This window comes from Mastomys coucha, unplaced genomic scaffold, assembly GCF_008632895.1.
Source record: "Mastomys coucha isolate ucsf_1 unplaced genomic scaffold, UCSF_Mcou_1 pScaffold6, whole genome shotgun sequence".
Classification (NCBI taxonomy): Eukaryota; Metazoa; Chordata; class Mammalia; order Rodentia; family Muridae; genus Mastomys; species Mastomys coucha.
The window spans coordinates 126,026,902-126,043,854 of NW_022196912.1; the positions used below are offsets into that span (position 1 = coordinate 126,026,902).

Consider the following 16,953-nt stretch of genomic DNA (forward strand, 5'->3'; position numbering starts at 1 on the left):
GGCTCCTCTGGCACTGGCTGGGGTGGGGCTGTGTGGCCTTTCCTGGGGACCTTCCCTGGACCTCTCCGAGGCAGCCTAAGGTCCTGAGCAGAGGCACGAGGTGCTGAGGATCCACCCATAGCTCACCTGCTGCCCTCCTGCATGAATCCTCAGAGGTGGTAGCACTGGGGTCTCCAAGACTCTGCCTGGGATTCAGCCCTTGAGCTCCTGCAGTCAGTGCAGGGCAGAGGAGGCTGAGGCAGGACCCCACAGGGAGGGTGCCCTCACATGGTGGTCACTGGGGGGGTGAAGCCCCAACCAGATGACTGAAGGCACAGTGCAGGTGAACACTGGGGAAACTGAGTCTTCGGGGAGCAGAGGGTGGGACCCATTCTCTAACCTCTCCATTTTGCTCAGAAATTCATGGACACCAGCAACCCTGAACTTAAATACAGATCCAGGGTCTCAAAGTGTGGGAAGCCACATGGGTGTGGCTGTTGGCTCTAAGTCTGGCCTTTCAGAGACAGCCAACAAGCATGTGGACAGCAGTCTGAGCTCACTTCCTCCCTCCCATAGGACAGGGTGTTGGTTTGGTGTCAGGGGCCCTCTGCAGGCTTGCTGGCAGAGAGGCCTCTCAGCCCTCTGGGGTACTTAGGGGTGGGATGTCCCAGGGAGGGTGCACATAGTGTGCACATGTGTGTACAGCATTGCATTCTATAAGGCACTCAGGCTGAGATGGTTGTGAAATGTTAATTATATAAACACCGAGCTGGTGCTGCCCCAGGCTACTGAGTAGCAAACAGAGGGCCACACGCCAGGCAGGAAGCTGCTATCCCACTGCTGCCCCAGAGTTTCTGCCCGCCACAGCCCTCTGCCTGTGGACCAGGCAGCCTTAAGCAGCTCTGGCACCCTGCCGTGGTCTTGGAAATACTCTCTGGAGCCAGGACTCCTCTGTTAATTCCTGTTTCAGCCTGGGTGGTGGGGGACTGTATCCTATCCCAACTGTATCCCTATCCTAGGCCTGGGGCTAGACCAGGGCAAGCTGTTCCCCTTAGGTACCAGGACACTAAGCGTAATGAGCTATGTGAAAGAGTCCATTTTGGGGGTGCGATGGGGTACACAGACCTCCTTACTGTTCTCCCTCTTAACCACATCCTCATGTGGTGCTCCATTGCTATGATCCTCCAGGCCTCACTGTTGGCTTAGAGGTGCTGTGGTCTCATGAGTTGGGCAGAGGTAACACGTGCCTGCTGCCTCTTGCCTGTGGCCCATGAAACACACAGCGGCACTCTGATGTGCTGGAGACAAACACTCCATGCAGAACCTTCAGGGGTCATTTGCTGATATCAGCAGTCTGTGGACCCAGGGCATTCTGGCCTGTGAAACGGTACAACCCACCGAACCAGGGCCAGACTACTTTCTCTGGATTTTTTACCATATGCTGAGCAGCTTTGAAAGGGGAGTGGGGGTGGGGGTGGGGGAGCAAAAGGCTGCAAAGAGCTAAAAACAAGAGATTACCCTGAGTACTTGATTTAGAAACAAAAACGTTTGCTTTCTAGTGCTGAGTAGCGGGAGCCATGCTTAGCCAGCAGACCCCTACTTAGATGACTGCATCCACCTTTTGTGTAACCCCGACTTTGGAACTGAGAACAGTGTGTGACTGGAGGGGCAGAGTAGCTAACATATCAACTCATTAGCAAGGGGCAGGCAGACGGTGGGTGCCTCTCCCCCTACTCCCAGCACCCCTCAGGTTGATGCAAGACTTTACTCATGATGGGATATAGTTATAAATCCCTTTTCCAATCTCAAATGATCAAACCTCCCTGCCACTGAACCCTGGCACCTAAACGGAAACCTGGGACTTGGATTGCTGCTCAGCTGAGGATGCCAGAGGCAGCCGGGCAGCGTGTGCTAGAGATGTTGCTCCTGCGGTCTCATCACCTCCACCACTCAGCAGATGGCCATTCGTTGTGAGGGTACAGAGCCCATCCTGACATCTCTGAGAGAGCCACCCCCCCCATCTCGTTCAGGCTACCCAGTGGCAGGGCTGGTTTGCCTAATGGTGGAGCTCTGGCCGTGTACCACCTGCCTCTTTGTGGTTTGCTGAGAGACAGGCTCTCAGAGGAACGACGTAGTCTAGGTGTAAGAGCTATGTGGGCTAGAGGCTTCCTGATGTTCAGAAGGACTGGTAGCCAGCAGAGCTGCCCAGCCCTCTACCCTCTGTCCATGAGTAGCTGTATGTGGCCTGGAGAATGGCCACAGCTGGGAAAGAATGGCCTTGGGGTGCACAGCCTAACAGAGTTCCCAGAAGGCAGTGGGCTCTTGGGCAAGGGTGCCTTTCTCCTAACGTAGTCTAGCTGGCACCATGGCCTGTCTAGCTTGCTTTCTACCACTGTGATAAAACACCATGGCCAAAAGCAAACTGGGTTGGGGAAGGGTTTGCTTGGCTTTCACACTCCTTCATTGAGGGAAACCGGGGTGAATCCAAGCGAGACGAATCGCTGGAGGCGGGAATGAAGCCGAGGCCCTGCAGGAAGGTTCGCTGCCCATGACTTACTTTTTTATACCAGTCAGGACTGCCAGGACGACTGGCACCACCCACAGTAGGCTGGTCCCTCCCACATCGATCATAAATCAAGAAAAACCTGCACGGACTTGCCCACAGGCCAATCAGAGGGAGACATTTTCTCAGTTAAGTTTCCTCTTTCCAGATGACTCTAGCCTGTGTCAAAATGACAAACAGACAAAGAAACAAACATCAAGGACAAACAACAAAACTAACTGTCAGACCTCCCGTAGGCACAGTTCCATGGCTTTTCTGATCACAGGCCTTCTGTTTCCTCTGTGACCAAAGTCCCAGGATTTCCCAACATTCCCTCCTTTGCAGACTCTATGTACATTTGCTGGGGACACTCTAACAAGGCCCACTATTTGTGCTTCCTTCTAAAAGCAAGAGTTAGGAGGGCCCATTGTACGCAGTGTTCACAGAGGCCAGAAGATCACCCTTCAACTGTATTTACAGTGGTTGAACTGTATTTACAGTGGTTGAACTGTATTTACAGGTGGTTGTGAGCCACCTGATGTCTGTCTGGGAGCTGAGCCTTAGTCTTCTGGAAGAGCAGCAATTCTCTGAGCTGCTGAGCTATCTCTCCAGGTCCCCACAGCTGGACTCTCTTGATGCCTCTCTCTCAGGTTCACACATGGCTCCCTCCTCCCCATACCCATATTGTCCTTCTGCGCCTTGGTTGCCACTCTTATTGGATTAGGGCCAATCTAAGTGATTCATTTTAACTTACTAATTTTTTTTTTTGCAACACAACAAATGGCCTTTATTTCGGTATGCATCCACATTTCAACACTTAGTGGTCCTGAACAGAGTGGGGAACATGGTAATGAGCCAGGAGGCTAGGCCCACTGATCTGCAAACGTGGTGACACAGAGCTCCTCCCGGTTCCTGCAGAGGGTCTGAAGAGCAACACTGAAACCTGAGTCTACAGGGTCAGGACCTCCTATTCCAGCTGTCAGGCTCCACATCAGTCCCTGTTCAAACCTCTTCAATGTGTAAAAATGAAGCAATTATGGGAAAAGGAACCAACTCAGAATCGTGTGCACTGTGGACTCTCCGCATGACCTTTCTCTAGGCATCTATCCACCAAGGACCCTGAGCGCTGGCCGGTTTGAGTGGCCCTGTGGCTGCTCTGTTTACCTCTAGACCTGAACTCAAAGCTAGAGGGCTGATGGTGGTGGCAGGGCTGAGGACCTGGGGCTCCCTTCCCAGGCTGGTGGCAGGTGAACAAGTGTGGTCCGGAGCTAAGTGAGGGAGGCCAGGCTCTTCCAGCCTCATCTGATGTTGTGTGGTGATGGGCAACAAGGGAGGTGAGGACGGGAAAGCAGCACCCCTTGATAAAGGTGGGGAGATGGGAAGCCCTGAGTTCCTCACCTGCGGCCAATTTCAGAAGGAGGGAGGGTTACATTCTAAGCTTTGGCCAAGGGGGGGGAGTGAAGGAGTGGGGACCATGGCTTGGATGGGGCATCACTTAAGACTTAAGAAAGCAGGGGTGCAGTCAAGCGCCCCAAGCCCAGCAGTAGTCAGTCCCATGGCTGCTACCCAAAGCCTTCCCATCTGTTCTAAGGGCCACCACACAGCTGTGGTGGAGGGCGGGGCCGGCAAAGGCAGACCCAGGCCAGTGCCAGTAGCAAGTGATTGTGTGATGTGTCTGTTCACAGTTGCATTAGCTGTGCCCACCGCTCCCACAGGAAACTGATTTCAACATACCTTCTTGATCCCAGAAGTTCAACCAGGCAGACAGCGGTTACACTCGACAGATGATGTTACACAGCACAACTTAGGTATTTCAAATGGACAAGATGTTAGTATGAGAACAGTGTCTCAGGATGAAGTCTGAGTGGGGCTTCCTCTCCAGTACTTTGAGGTCTACAGATGTATCTAGAAAATTCACTACTGTGGAAAATGAAGACTTGGGTTGGATGGGGAGGGGAGGCTGGGGCCTTGGTGACTAATTGCTATAACACTGTCCTTCTGGTGGCTATGGCAGCTTCTTGTTCTCTTTTGACATCATTAGGCACCACAGTTCCTGATGCTGTGGGAATTCTGCCACTTCGACAGCACTACCATGGCTCTCGGATCCATCACTCCATTTGAACCGTTCCTGTCGCTCATATAGACTTTTGTTACAAATCTTACAGATGTGGGTGCTTCTGAGTACTTAGGCCCATGTTCTATTTTAAGGCTGTGTGTTTGGTTTTCATGTATTGTTTGTGGAGGCCCAGTTATCATGCCTGTCCATCTTGTAAGTGTCATGTCCTCATTGTCCTCCTATTCCAGCTGTCAGGCTCCACATCAGTCCCGATGGGTGGCCAGGGTGACTCGAGCAGAGGATAGAGGGTGCCCACTTACCCCAGTTAACTGTGCAGTCACCTACTCCTTTCTGGCCTTCTTCCAGCTCTTCCAACAGTCAGGAATTTTGAGGAACTTTTACTCCTGAGCCTGTGGTGGCTGCCATCTTGTGTCGCTGTTGCTCCAAGGCCACTAACTTACTAATCTTTAAAGGCACTATCTCCAAATACAGGTGCGAGGAGAAGGGCCGTGCCCAATGCTTGGGTCTGGCTGGGTATGGTAACCCCAGCCCTTGCCTCTGCACTTGTGGCATGCTCCCTTCCTCTGCAGCTTCATCCTTACTTGCAGAGACCTTGTCCTCTCCTGGGGTACCATTGCAGATCCTCAGGTTGTGAAGACCACTGCTCCGTGTTGTTCCCACAGTTGTCTGTCCCCAAGCACATTCTCATGAGACGGTAAAGGAGAATGTCCTCACTATGTCCTTCCCAAAGATCTGGGCCTGTGACGGGGTGGCCTCAGATCAGAAGCAGACAAATACCCGAGACCTTGGCCCTGCCCAAGCCTTTGACCGGCTGAGTTCCTCCTGTGGAGTTCTGGGGCAGCCAGTGGGAGGATGGAGGGTGCCCACCTACCCAAGAAATCTTGATTTTGGAGAAATGGATTCCTATGTGGCCCTGTTCCTTGTTGGTGTCCACTGACATTTTTTTTCCCTCCAAGGTCTCTGCCCCCTGCCCTGGGCCATCCTACCAGGTTTGTCATTGCTACAGTGGGTGCTCTCCACTCCCCGTCACCTGCCTCACCTGGCACCAGCTGTTAGCCAGGAAGGAGTCACAAAGCACAGCTGTGGCACAGGACAGGAGGAGGGTGGAAGACACCGAGGAAAGGATATGGCTTTCTCAAGTGACAAAGGACACATGCCAAGAACGTGAGAATGGGCCAAGCCCCTGGTGGGTATGGAGCGGGAGACTGTTGAGCAGGTGAGAGGTGGGCACAGAGCCTATGAGAGAAGATCCCGGCTCACTCTCGGTGTTCAGATGAGGACACAGAAGCCAGAGAAGAGAGCCAGGGCAGGGTCTCAGGCTGCACATCTTAGCCTTGCTCCCTGTGCCTCAAGGTCTGTGGCCATGGGGACTGTCTTAATTAGGGCTTCTATTGCTGTGAAGGGACACCATGACCACAGGAACCCTTATAAAGGAAACCATCTTGTTGGGGCTGGCTTTACAGTTCAGAGGTTTAGTCCATTATCTTTGTGATGGGATGTGTGGCGGCACACAGGCAGACTTGGTGCTGGATAGCAGTTGAGAGTTCTACCTCTGGATCGATCGGCAGGCAGGCAGCAGGAAGAGAGGGAGACACTGGGCCTGCCTTGAGTTTCTGAGACCTCAAAGCTCACCTCCAGTGACATATTTCCCCCCAGGAGGACACACTTCCTAATACTGCCACTTCTTATGAGCCTATGGGTGCCATTTTCATTCAAACCACAAGGATCATGGTGTGGTGGGTTCTAGGACACCAGAGAACTGAGTGAGAGGCTTCTCTCGGGGTTGTACTGGAAGGCTGCCTTGAGGAGTTGGCAGCAAGGTGGGGTTTTATTAAGCCCAGGCATCCTAGCTGGAGGACCATGGCAGGAGGCAGGTAGTGGGTGGGAGGTGGTGCACTGGGGAGGAGGGGCTGTCTTGGGACCTGAAGATGAGGAAGGCTGGAGGAAGCTGCACCTGGTTCCGTAGGACCTGAAGTATATGGTGGCGTTCAAAGGAGTGTCTGTTCTGGCCTCACACTGAGTAGGGTGATGTAGATGAGTGTGTAGGGAGGTGATGCTGAATGAGAACCTGAGAGCACTGATGAGGAAAGAGGGTGGCTGAGGAGGCTTTTGGGGTATGCGGAGCTGGCCAGGGCTTGAGAAAAAGGAGGATCTTGGGAGCACTGCTGGCTAAGGACAAATGGGAGTTCTGCAAGGCATGGGATGGGGTGGTTTGACACCCTCTGGTAAAAGCACTCCTCTACACACATACGCTGTGGGAACTGAGAACCAGCTAGGAGTCAGGGCCTGGCTAGCCTGGCTAAAGTGGTAAAGTGAGGCCTGGCGTTGCCTGGCTCTGCAGTAACAGACTCAAGGAATCTCTATCTGCTTTGCCTTTGACAATTAGGGCCAGAGATCTGCAGGGGTCACTGGATGTCACCAGCGATGGCCCCTGGGTCCTGCCTGGTCTGTCTACAGCCCATCTGGTGGCTCGAGTGTACCCAGCTGGTCATTCCTGCACCCATGCTGGAGCGCTGTCCCTCTGGACCCAGGATGGACTTCCAGAGTGAAGGATTAAGTTGTTGATGGTAATCAAGCTCCCAGCAAAGGCAGTAAGTGAATTGTACTGATGGATCAATTGTGTAATTGGCAGCTAGCCCTTCTCCCTCACCTCGGTCTGCCCTCTTATCGGGTCCCCGTGCTCTTCTAGCGTGTGTCTTGGGGGGCATGTGTCCTGGGGGCACATCTTGGGAGGCCATTGAGCAGAGCCTCCTGGCTAGAAAAGCCATTAAAGCAAATAGGTCTTGGACCATCTTTTGGCTTTTCCATTAAGTCCTGTTTGCTTCTGTTTCATGAAATGGTTTCCTAATCCTATTTGTGACAAGCCTGTAAGTCACAGATAAAAACCGGGCATTTGCATTGAAGAGGCGAGTGGTACTGCGCCCTCCTTCCCTGGGATAATATTAGTTCCTCCGTGCTCCTGGGGTTTGAAATTTTTACATGGAGGTTTAAATATTCAAAGAGCTTGTAGGGCTCCCCCTTTCTTCTGCTAACTATTAGAGACAGATTAAATTTAAAAGAGATTTAATTTGTCAGTTGTCTCGAACATTAATGGAGGATAAATTATGCCTGCGAAGGGGAACGTGTCTCCTTTGTCTCACCAGGCAAGGCTACCCAGGTTAGCACTGGCACAATTAGGAGTCCAATGCTCACACTTCGGCCAGCCTCTCTCTGGCAGCCGGAAAGCATAAATTACCTCTGTGGACATTTTCCTTGGAGCATTGCAGGGATCCTGTCCATAGAACTCCCAGGTGAGCGAGTGAGTGATCAGCCATTCAGCCCCCCACCCCACCCCCTCCCCTCCCGCACCCCCTTCACCCCCATCCTCGTCCATGTAGAGACCCTGGAGGAACTGCCCAGGCCCTCAATGAGGGAACCACCATGAGCACTCTGCCACAGCTCTGTCCCTCGGCTCTGGTGAGAAGGCGCTTGAGTTCATGTGTACATGTGTATGAGGGTGTGTGCCCATGTGTGCAGGGTATCGGCTGGGACAAGCCCTGCTCTTGATGGATCTGATAGTGGTACCCCTACCCCCAACCCCAGCACTGCCACCACTGGCAAAAGTGGTCTGGAGTTTTTTCCTCAGGGCTAGGAGGGGCATGCACTCCAGTGTGGCCATCAGTGAGCTAAAGGGAGATGTCAGCTAGGTGTGTGTGGGGGGGAGGATTTGGGGGTGCTCTTCTGTGTTTTCCTTAGGCTCACTTCTTAGAATGCTAGTGCTGGCTTCCAGGGTGCAGGGTAGGGAGCCACTCAGGTAACAGAGACCAGGAGGGAGGAGTGGGTTCAGGAGAGGAGACAGACCAAGGCCTTTCTGGAGAGGTTGCTCGACCCTCTGGGAAAAGGACAGGACATGGGAGATGGGGTGAAGTAGTAGGGTCAAAGAGACCAGGGCTTTTTCTCTTAGGTGTCCTCCAACACGTCCTCTCTGGCTCCCCCAGAATGGAGTCTAGGATTTTGTGATGACATAAGCTGTACCCCCTCCCCAAGTGGTAGACCATGTATGCTGTGGGCCAGAAGCGGGGCCCAAGCTGGGTTCTCCCTATAGATAGCGCTGGATTGCTGGAGTCCTCCCACACTGAAGATTAATTCCCATAATCAACTTGACTGGATTAAGAAACACCCAGGGCATTAATGAGGCACGCCTCTGGCATACACGATGGCATCTCCAGAAAAGGTTACCCCAGGAAGAAAGACCTGTCCTGGGGCTCCTGCTTCCCACAGGCTGGAAGCAGCAGAGAGCTGACGTGAAGGACACATTTCTCTGCTTCCTGGTGGCTAGAACAACAGTGTGTTGTGACTGGGAGCCCCATGGTCCTGCCACCATGGTTTCTGAATCACGGTAGCCTTTAACCCTTCAACGTGCGAGTCCAAATTCCTTTTTAAGTTGCTTTGTCATAGTCATGAGACAAGAAACTAATACACATCCCCACTGCTACCTCCTCATGTTAGGGTATGGCAAGGCAGGGCAGGGCAGGGCCAGCAAAGCTCAGTCCATTGGCTCCTGACCTTTTTGTCACTGGCCCCATTGTAAGACGGCCCTCACATCTGAAACAAAAGGCAAGGCCTTAAGGGTGGGGCTCAGGTGGATGTAGGATCACAGACCCTGAGTATCCCACGCTCCAGGGTAGGAGTGATGACCCCCTCCAGTCTCTCTTCTCTTCCACCTGCGCTCCAGTCCTCAGCACCCCAGGGAGAGCTTCTGGGGGCCTGCCCTATGCAGACCTTCCAATTAGAGTCCGTTAGTGAGGCCCGGCCCAGCTCAGGCACCTGGGCACCCCTGAGGGGCAGGGATATGGATTAGGCCACATTCAGCCTCATCTTTGTTGGCGGATCAGCCCGTGGGTGCTTTGGGTCCCGGGGGCCTCCAATTACAGCCCCTTAGAAGGAGGCAGCAGGGCTGGGTAGGGGCTTGGATGAGCCCCTAAGCTCTCCGCTTGTACCCCAGCCTGCATCTGAGTCCTGCTTTTGATGGTCTCAGTCTTGCCACAGTGCAGAGGAGAATGTGGCAGGCTTAGGATGACTCCAGATGCCTAGCTCTGGTGGCTTATGGTCCCTGTGCTGGGAAGGTCTGGAAAGTCACAGGTCATCACTCACACTGGCCTATCTGAGGGCCCGCCGACCTTGCACCTCAACACAGTGGCCACCCTCTGGACATGCTGAGCTGGCCTCGCCCCATGGAGTTTGGGAATGTGTGTGGCCCACTGGGCAGTTGCTGCTGCTGAAGTGTGTTGGCTCAGAGGAGAAGATGGGCCACCTGCCTCACTCCCGTGTTCATCATACTGTCTAGACAAGTATTTAGAAAAAGCATGCTGGTGATAGGAAACCAGGCTTCCCTGGGTGTGTGGTGGGGAGGGTCTGTGTGGACCCTACAGAGAGGGTCCCTTTCTGTCCACAGGGCCTTGCTGCATCACCTACATCATGGTGACACCGCTTCTGACAGTGTCTGAGAGCAGTTTCGTCTGTTTCTCTCTCAGCTTGGACCCTTGTCTCTTGTCCTGTTGGCCCAAAGCTCTACTGGGCAGGTCTGTCCTGGGAAACAGGGGAGAAGGACCCAGGACTGCTGGGAACCCAGGAGGGAGGCAAAGGAGGGGATGTGTGATCTGAAGTGTCAGCAGTTTCTCCCCAGGTATATCACGAAACAATGGTCACTGCTTCTCCTCTGCTTTCCCTCCCTGCACCCCAGCTTTCTCCTTGGCTGTTAAATGGACAGGATTTCTTGGGAGGTGGGGGTAGCAGGAGGGCTGGGAAGAGGCGAGCCCAGGTCTGAAGGCTCCGGTCTGGGAGGCTTCCCAGTTCTCCCAAGGACAGTATATGAGCCCACCCAGCTAGCATGCAGCTGCCCCGAGTGGAGCGGCACACACATGGCCTCACACGGCAGTGTAGTACAGCAGGTGTGACTTTTACAGCTCTGATTCTGCATTCTCCTATTGAGCTGGCCAGGGGGAGGGGAAGCTGGTGGCTGGGCTCCCGGCCAAGGCGGACGGTTCCCGCCACCACATGGCTCCTTGTTCATGGGCACCTGCTGAATGCCAAGCAGTCTGGTGGTCCTGCCCAACCGTTAAGAGCCTGATTTGCATCGGGTATGGCCCAGCACTGGTTTGTCCACACCTCCTGGGGGCTCACCAGGAGGCAGGTTGCAGTGCTTTTGGATGCCACTAAGACTGTTGGAGACTGTTTATCAGGGCCAGGTGTACTGACACAAGCTGGAGTTGTCACAGAGAAAGGAGCCTCCCTTGAGGAAATGTCTCCATGAGATCCAGCTGTAAGACATTTTCTTAATTAGTGATCGAGGTTGGTAGGGCCCATTGAGGGTGGTGCCATCCCTGGGCTGGCAGTCCTGGGTTCTATAAGAAAGTAAGCTGAGCAAGCCAGGGGAAGCAAGCCAGTAAGCAGCACTCCTCCATGGCCTCTGCATCAGCTCCTGCCTCCAAGTTCCTGCCCTGTGTGAGTTCCTGTCATGACTTCCTTTGGTGATGAACAGCAATGTGGAAGTGTAAGCTGAATAAACCCTTTCCTCCCCAATTCGCTTCTTGGTCATGATGTTTTGTGCAGGAATAGAAACCCTGACTAAGACACCAGGGCTGTGTGTAAGAGTGTGCACGTGGGCCACATGAAGATATGCGGCAATGGCAGCCAGAAGACGAGGCAGACCACCTCTCAGCCTGGGACTCCCCAAGCGGTGTCCACCCAAGACTAAAGACGGGCAAGAGGGCCGTGAGCTCCTTCCTAGCACAGGTGCTTGCTGGGAAGGAAAACCAGGGGTGCCTAAGCTTCAGGGCCTCATGGAGTTTGGGTAGCTGTAGGAGACCCTGGCACATACTCCGCTAGCAAGGGAGAGGGACCAGAGAAGGTTCTAAAAGGAGGATGGAGATACCATTTTCAGCTGCAGGAACAGAAAGGCCCAGAGAAGCAAAGCCAGATAGACATCTTGTTTATCAGGAAGATTCATCTTTGGTCTCTCTGTCACCCTGGACTTCGGGGAGGTTCAGCTCTGGGGAAGAGCCCCATAGGAGTCAGAGGCTACAGGCAGAAGGGTGTGGTCCTCAGGGCCCATCTTCCCCCTACTCCTTGGCGTTGGCTCCAGCTCCTGCCAGACTCTGTTACCCCTATGGTCCTTGTGTTCAAGAGCCATACTCATCCCCTGAGCACACCTGGTCTTTCAGCCAGCCATACAACTATCATCGGCAAAGCCCGGTCCTGAACATGCAGTTGCTTTGGGGAGTCATCTGGCTTTGCTTGGAGTTTAGAGGTGTGCACTATTAACACCGCCCCCTGCTGGTGGAGGTGTGGATGCTTTCCCTGGTCTTATTTCCTACTCTATGGGGCCTCAGGAGCCAGGACCTAGGATCCAGGGACAGCTGGGATCAAGGATGCAGGACATCTTGAGGGTCCCTCTTAGGAAGGGTGAGGGCGGAGCGAAGGTCATACAGGAAAGGCTTTCCTGTCACTGGTGGCTAGCCTCTTTATCCATTTCCCCTCCCTCTCAGCATTCATCCACTATCCTGCTACTCTGGGATATGGCCTGAGTATTTCTCCCAAGGCTTATGCATTGACATCTACTCCCCATCATGGGGTGTTAAGGAAGGGAAACATAATCTAACTGTATTGTTTACAGGTGAGTCCTGGGGAAGTGGCAGACTTAGATATGGTCTTCGGGGCTGAATCCCTGTGATCCCATTCTGATATCTTTACAAGAAGAGGAGAAAGAGCAGGAGACACATATGCCAGATGATGCCTTGGAATGCTACATGTAAAAAAGTTTGCCAGAGGTGGCCCCTAAACCTGTTTCTTATTGGCCTGTATTGACAAGAGTGAGCCAACACTCGTGCTTCCTTCCATTCCTCACCCCCTCCTTCCTCCCTCCCCCTCTTTCCTCTCTCCTCCCTTCTACCTATCACCTTTTAAAAAATCACTTGGATTTGACCAAATCTTGTGTGGTTTCACAACCAAGTCATTAAAGCCTGGAGTTATAGGCCATTAGAGAGGGAGGGCAGGGGCCAGAAGGATCCAGAGAAGCCCCTGGCACAGGCTGAAGGTGGCAGGTGTGTGTGTGTGTGTGTGTGTGTGTGTGTGTTCACGTGTGTGTGTGTAGTAATGTGTATGTGTTTATGTGTGTGTGGTAATGTGTGTGTGTGTGTGTGTGTGTGTGTGTGTGTGTAGTAATGGTGCTTGACCAAACCCAGGGATAATGGACAATGATCTTGTGGGCTAATGCTGGGGAGGACCATAGTCAGCGTAAGGGTGCCTGGAGGGCATTTGATACCTCCTTCAGGAGGAGAAGCACAAGCGCTTTGGTCCAGGTTGCTAATCCTGGCCCTGGTACTCACCAGGACCAACCCATCCCAAGTGTCATAGACCCATGGGCCTTGTGTTTGTTGAGTGCCAGTATGCATCTTGTGTGGAAGGTAGATCCAGGCAGGTGCCCCTTGCAGTCTCTGTAGGTAGCTTCCAGCTCCACTTGCAGCAGGTAGACTCAGCTGGGCAATAGTCCCATGTCCTGAGCTGGTGTCCCTGGGAGTTCTGAGGGCAGAAACCTCTTCATGGACAGAGGCTGCAATCTCTGACACAGGCATGCCATGGACAGAGTTGATTCTTCTCCTGTCTCTTGTTCTGTCATGCGTCCATTCTCAGGGACAGAGGTAGACAGGGCTCAGTGGCTGTCCAGCAAGGTCACAGCATAGTTGAGGGCTCCATGAGAGCAGAGGCAGAGAGAACAGTCCTACGTTGCTTTGCCTCCTTCTACCCGGAATCTCCTGCTTCTCAACTTGAGACGGTTTGGGTTTTGATATGGCCACATTCAGCAGCCATGAGTTTGGCAGGCAGGCTGCCTGCCTGGGGCTTTGCTGTCTGAGGGACCACTTCTCTGCTCAGGCTCCTGTTCAGCTAGGTTCTAATCTGGGGGGGGGGCTTCATTTCCCCCATGATGTGGAGTAGGAGCTGGGGGCAGATACCTGGCTCAATGCTCTGAATCTTGGGGTCACATGGGACCCCAACACATGGGGCAAGGGGCAGGGTCTGAGGGCAACAGAGTAGACATTGGGCTGAGCTGAGACACTGTCTCAGAGCCACAAAGGTCAGTCAGGTTGCCAGAGGCTGGCCTTGTTGCATGGTGGTTTGGGGATAGCCTGGGCCAAGCTAGCACTCCCTGGTTTGTTGTATTCTGGGTCTTTGTTCAATGGCAGTTACTCATTTGGTTGTTAGGCATACCCAGTGTTGTTCTGGGCTTCAAGGAAACTCCTGTGCTGGGAACAAACTGATCCTAGCCTGTGGGAGGAGCAATCAGTTGGTAGAGGGCTGGTCAGTAAATTAGAAAGGAGGATGCCTGCTCTGCTCAGGTCAGGGGAAGGCTCCACAATATGGGGTGAGACAGGAGGGCGGGGAGATGGGGATAGCTGAGTTACTGCTCATGGCTGCCAGGCCTGGGAGGAGAGATGAGAGCCTGCAGCCCCGCCTGTCCTGTAGATGAAAGGTAGCCAGGGCAGGCCGAGTGCAAGGGAGGAGACGCCAATTACAGATGAGCACACACTCCCCAGGCAGCCACCCACCCCTCCAGGATCAAACGCTGCCCTCCTCTCTGCCTGCCCCGGCTGCAGCTCCTTGTCCAATTATGAGTCTAACAGGGCGGGTGGTAGCCTAATGTGAATTCAGCCATTAGCCCATCCCCAGGAGCTCCTAATGAGCACTGCTGTGTGTGTTCACATGTGCCCATGTACCAGTGCATGTGTGTGTAAGTATATATATTTGAGAATACAGTACAGTGTTTATATGTTTGTGTGTTCATAGGTGGCCATGTGCCAAATGCATGAATGTGTCATGAGAGTATAGCACAACGCATATACATATGTGTTCATGTGTGTCCACATGCTAGTACATGCATGTATATGTGAGGATATGGTACAATGCATACACATATGTGCTCATGTGCCAAGGGCATGCATATGTAAGTCTATCTGTCTGTCTACCTATCTATCAGTACAGTGCAATGCATATATGTGCTTTGTGTGTGTGTGTGCATGTGTGTGAGAGAGAATATAGTACAATGCATACACATGTGTGTTCATGTGTGCCCATGTGCCAAGTGCATGCATATGTAAATCTGTTTGTCTATCTATCAGTACAGTACAATGCATATATGTGTTATGTATGTGAGAGAGAATATGGTATAATGCATATGCATGTGTGCTCATGTGTGCCCATGTGCCAAGTGCATACATGTGTAAATCTATCTGTCTGTCTGTCTGTCTGTCTACATATCAGTACAGCACAATGCATATATGTGTTGTATGTGTGGGAATATGGTACAATGCATATGCATGTGTGTTCATGTGTGCCTATGTGTCATGTGCATATATGTGTAAATCTATCTATCTGTCTGTCTGTCTGTCAGTACAGTGCAATGCATATGTGTCTGTGTGTGTTCATGTGCTCAGATAATTGCTGCATGAACACACTAGCCAAGCCTCCTCTTCTTTCACCCACACCCACCCCCTTCCCACAGCCCACCTCATACCACCTCCCCCCACACCACAGCCTACCCCACTCCATACCTCACCACCCACCACTACACATCACACTCTACCCCACATCCCATCTCATACCTACTCCAGTACATCCCACCCTACCCCACATGACACACGTGCAGCTCACGCCACCTCTCCCTGACACAGCACACCCCACACCATACCCCATGCTCAGCCCATTTCATATCCTACCTCACACCATACACATGCACAACACCCAACGTATAGCCAAACTTGCACTACCCACTGCACACCCCCAAACACATGCCCTGTGTCCCACCCCTTACCTGGACCCCTAGCCCCCATACCACACTATACACCTATGCCCAACCCCACACCCTCTATTTCTACAGCTCATATCATACCCAGACCCTACTTGACCCAGGCCCCACCCACACCCCACTGCCATATTCCAGCACACCCCAGACCTTGGATGGCTCTGAACCCATGGCTTGCTTGAGAAAAAAGCAGTTCTGGCAGAATCTGGATCTAGAGGAATAAGGCCTTTTCTTCACTTGGGGAAACTGAGGCAGAGTGAAACTGAGGATCACAGAACTAGTCATTTTCATAAGCAGATGGATTCCAGCTCCTCCACGGCCACCTCCTGGGATAGCTGGCCTTTTCCTGGCTCTGTCTCTCCTGGCCTAGGCTTTGCTTTCTCCCAAGAATCAGGGGCTGACCCTAGGCATCCAATTCCTTAGAAAAAAATGAAAGCCCTTGGGTATCTGGACCTGCTAAGGGCAAACGGAAGACTCTGCTGCCTCAGATATGGGCTGCTTGGCTGCCTGCTCCTCCTGGGTTCAGGCACTGCCCTGCCTGTTCCTTGTTGGGGTCTCCAAGTGGATGGACCTCACACCATGGACCTGTCTTCAAGACTGGGATTCGGGCTTACATTCTGCAAGAATCAGTATTAAAACCTACCAGGGCGAGCAATAGTTTCAGTTCAGATCGTCTCTGGGCACCTTCCCCCTGAGCCAACCTTCTAAGCCTCCTTGGAGATCCGGTCCATTCTGCTCACTGAGAGGCACGGAGGATACCTGACAGGGAGGGGCCCTGTAGCTGGTGTAGCAGGAGGCCCTGGAAGGAAGTAACCCCCCCCCTCCACTCCACGTGCCTCAAAGGCGTTGCCAGACGCTTTCTTACTGAAGCAGAGTCTCTGCATGGACTCACTGGGCAGTGTGAGCAACATGGGTGGGAGAGTCTCAGGACTCCATGCTAGTATCTAGTTTTGGCTGGGACTTCTTGTGCCCACCCCCACACCCCAAACCACCCCCCCCCTTGTTGTTATTCCCTCCCAGGGCTTGCTTCCTGCTTAGACTGGCTGACTGCTCTTCAGCTCACCCCAGATAGGGAGTGGCTCCTGCTGGGTTCAGGCCAGTGAGACACTAGCTTTGTCCTGACACCAGCCGCTGGGCCAGCCTCTCCATATGTGCTCCCTGGAATCTAGGCTCTTCCCTCTGCATGCCCAAGGCCCTTAGCACTGCTTTCTGAGCCCTGATGATGCCACTCCTTGCCTCCTTGATACCGGATCCTGCTGGGTTCTGACATAAGACAGCACACACACCACCGAACGCTGGCACGGGGAAGCGGGAAGCGCCCATTCAGCTCAGACACACAGCAATTGAATCCTCAGGCTGACGAACATTTCAGCAAAGCTGTAATTAAAATGCCCTTGGGAAGCACTTACTTGTGTCTAATTAGACCTTGGGTTTCTATGGAGATCCCTTTTCTTGTAATAGGAACATCCTCTCCTGCAATTGCAGACCATGGGGCCAAGCAGCAGAGAACAACTCTGA

At 53.0% G+C, this 16,953-nt stretch overlaps 1 pseudogene; it reads right to left on the reverse strand.

Moving 5' to 3' along the window:
• Positions 1–4,259: 4,259 nt before the first annotated feature.
• LOC116080079 lies at positions 4,260–5,003 on the reverse strand (annotated as a pseudogene).
• Between the last annotated feature and the right edge of the window lie 11,950 nt (positions 5,004–16,953).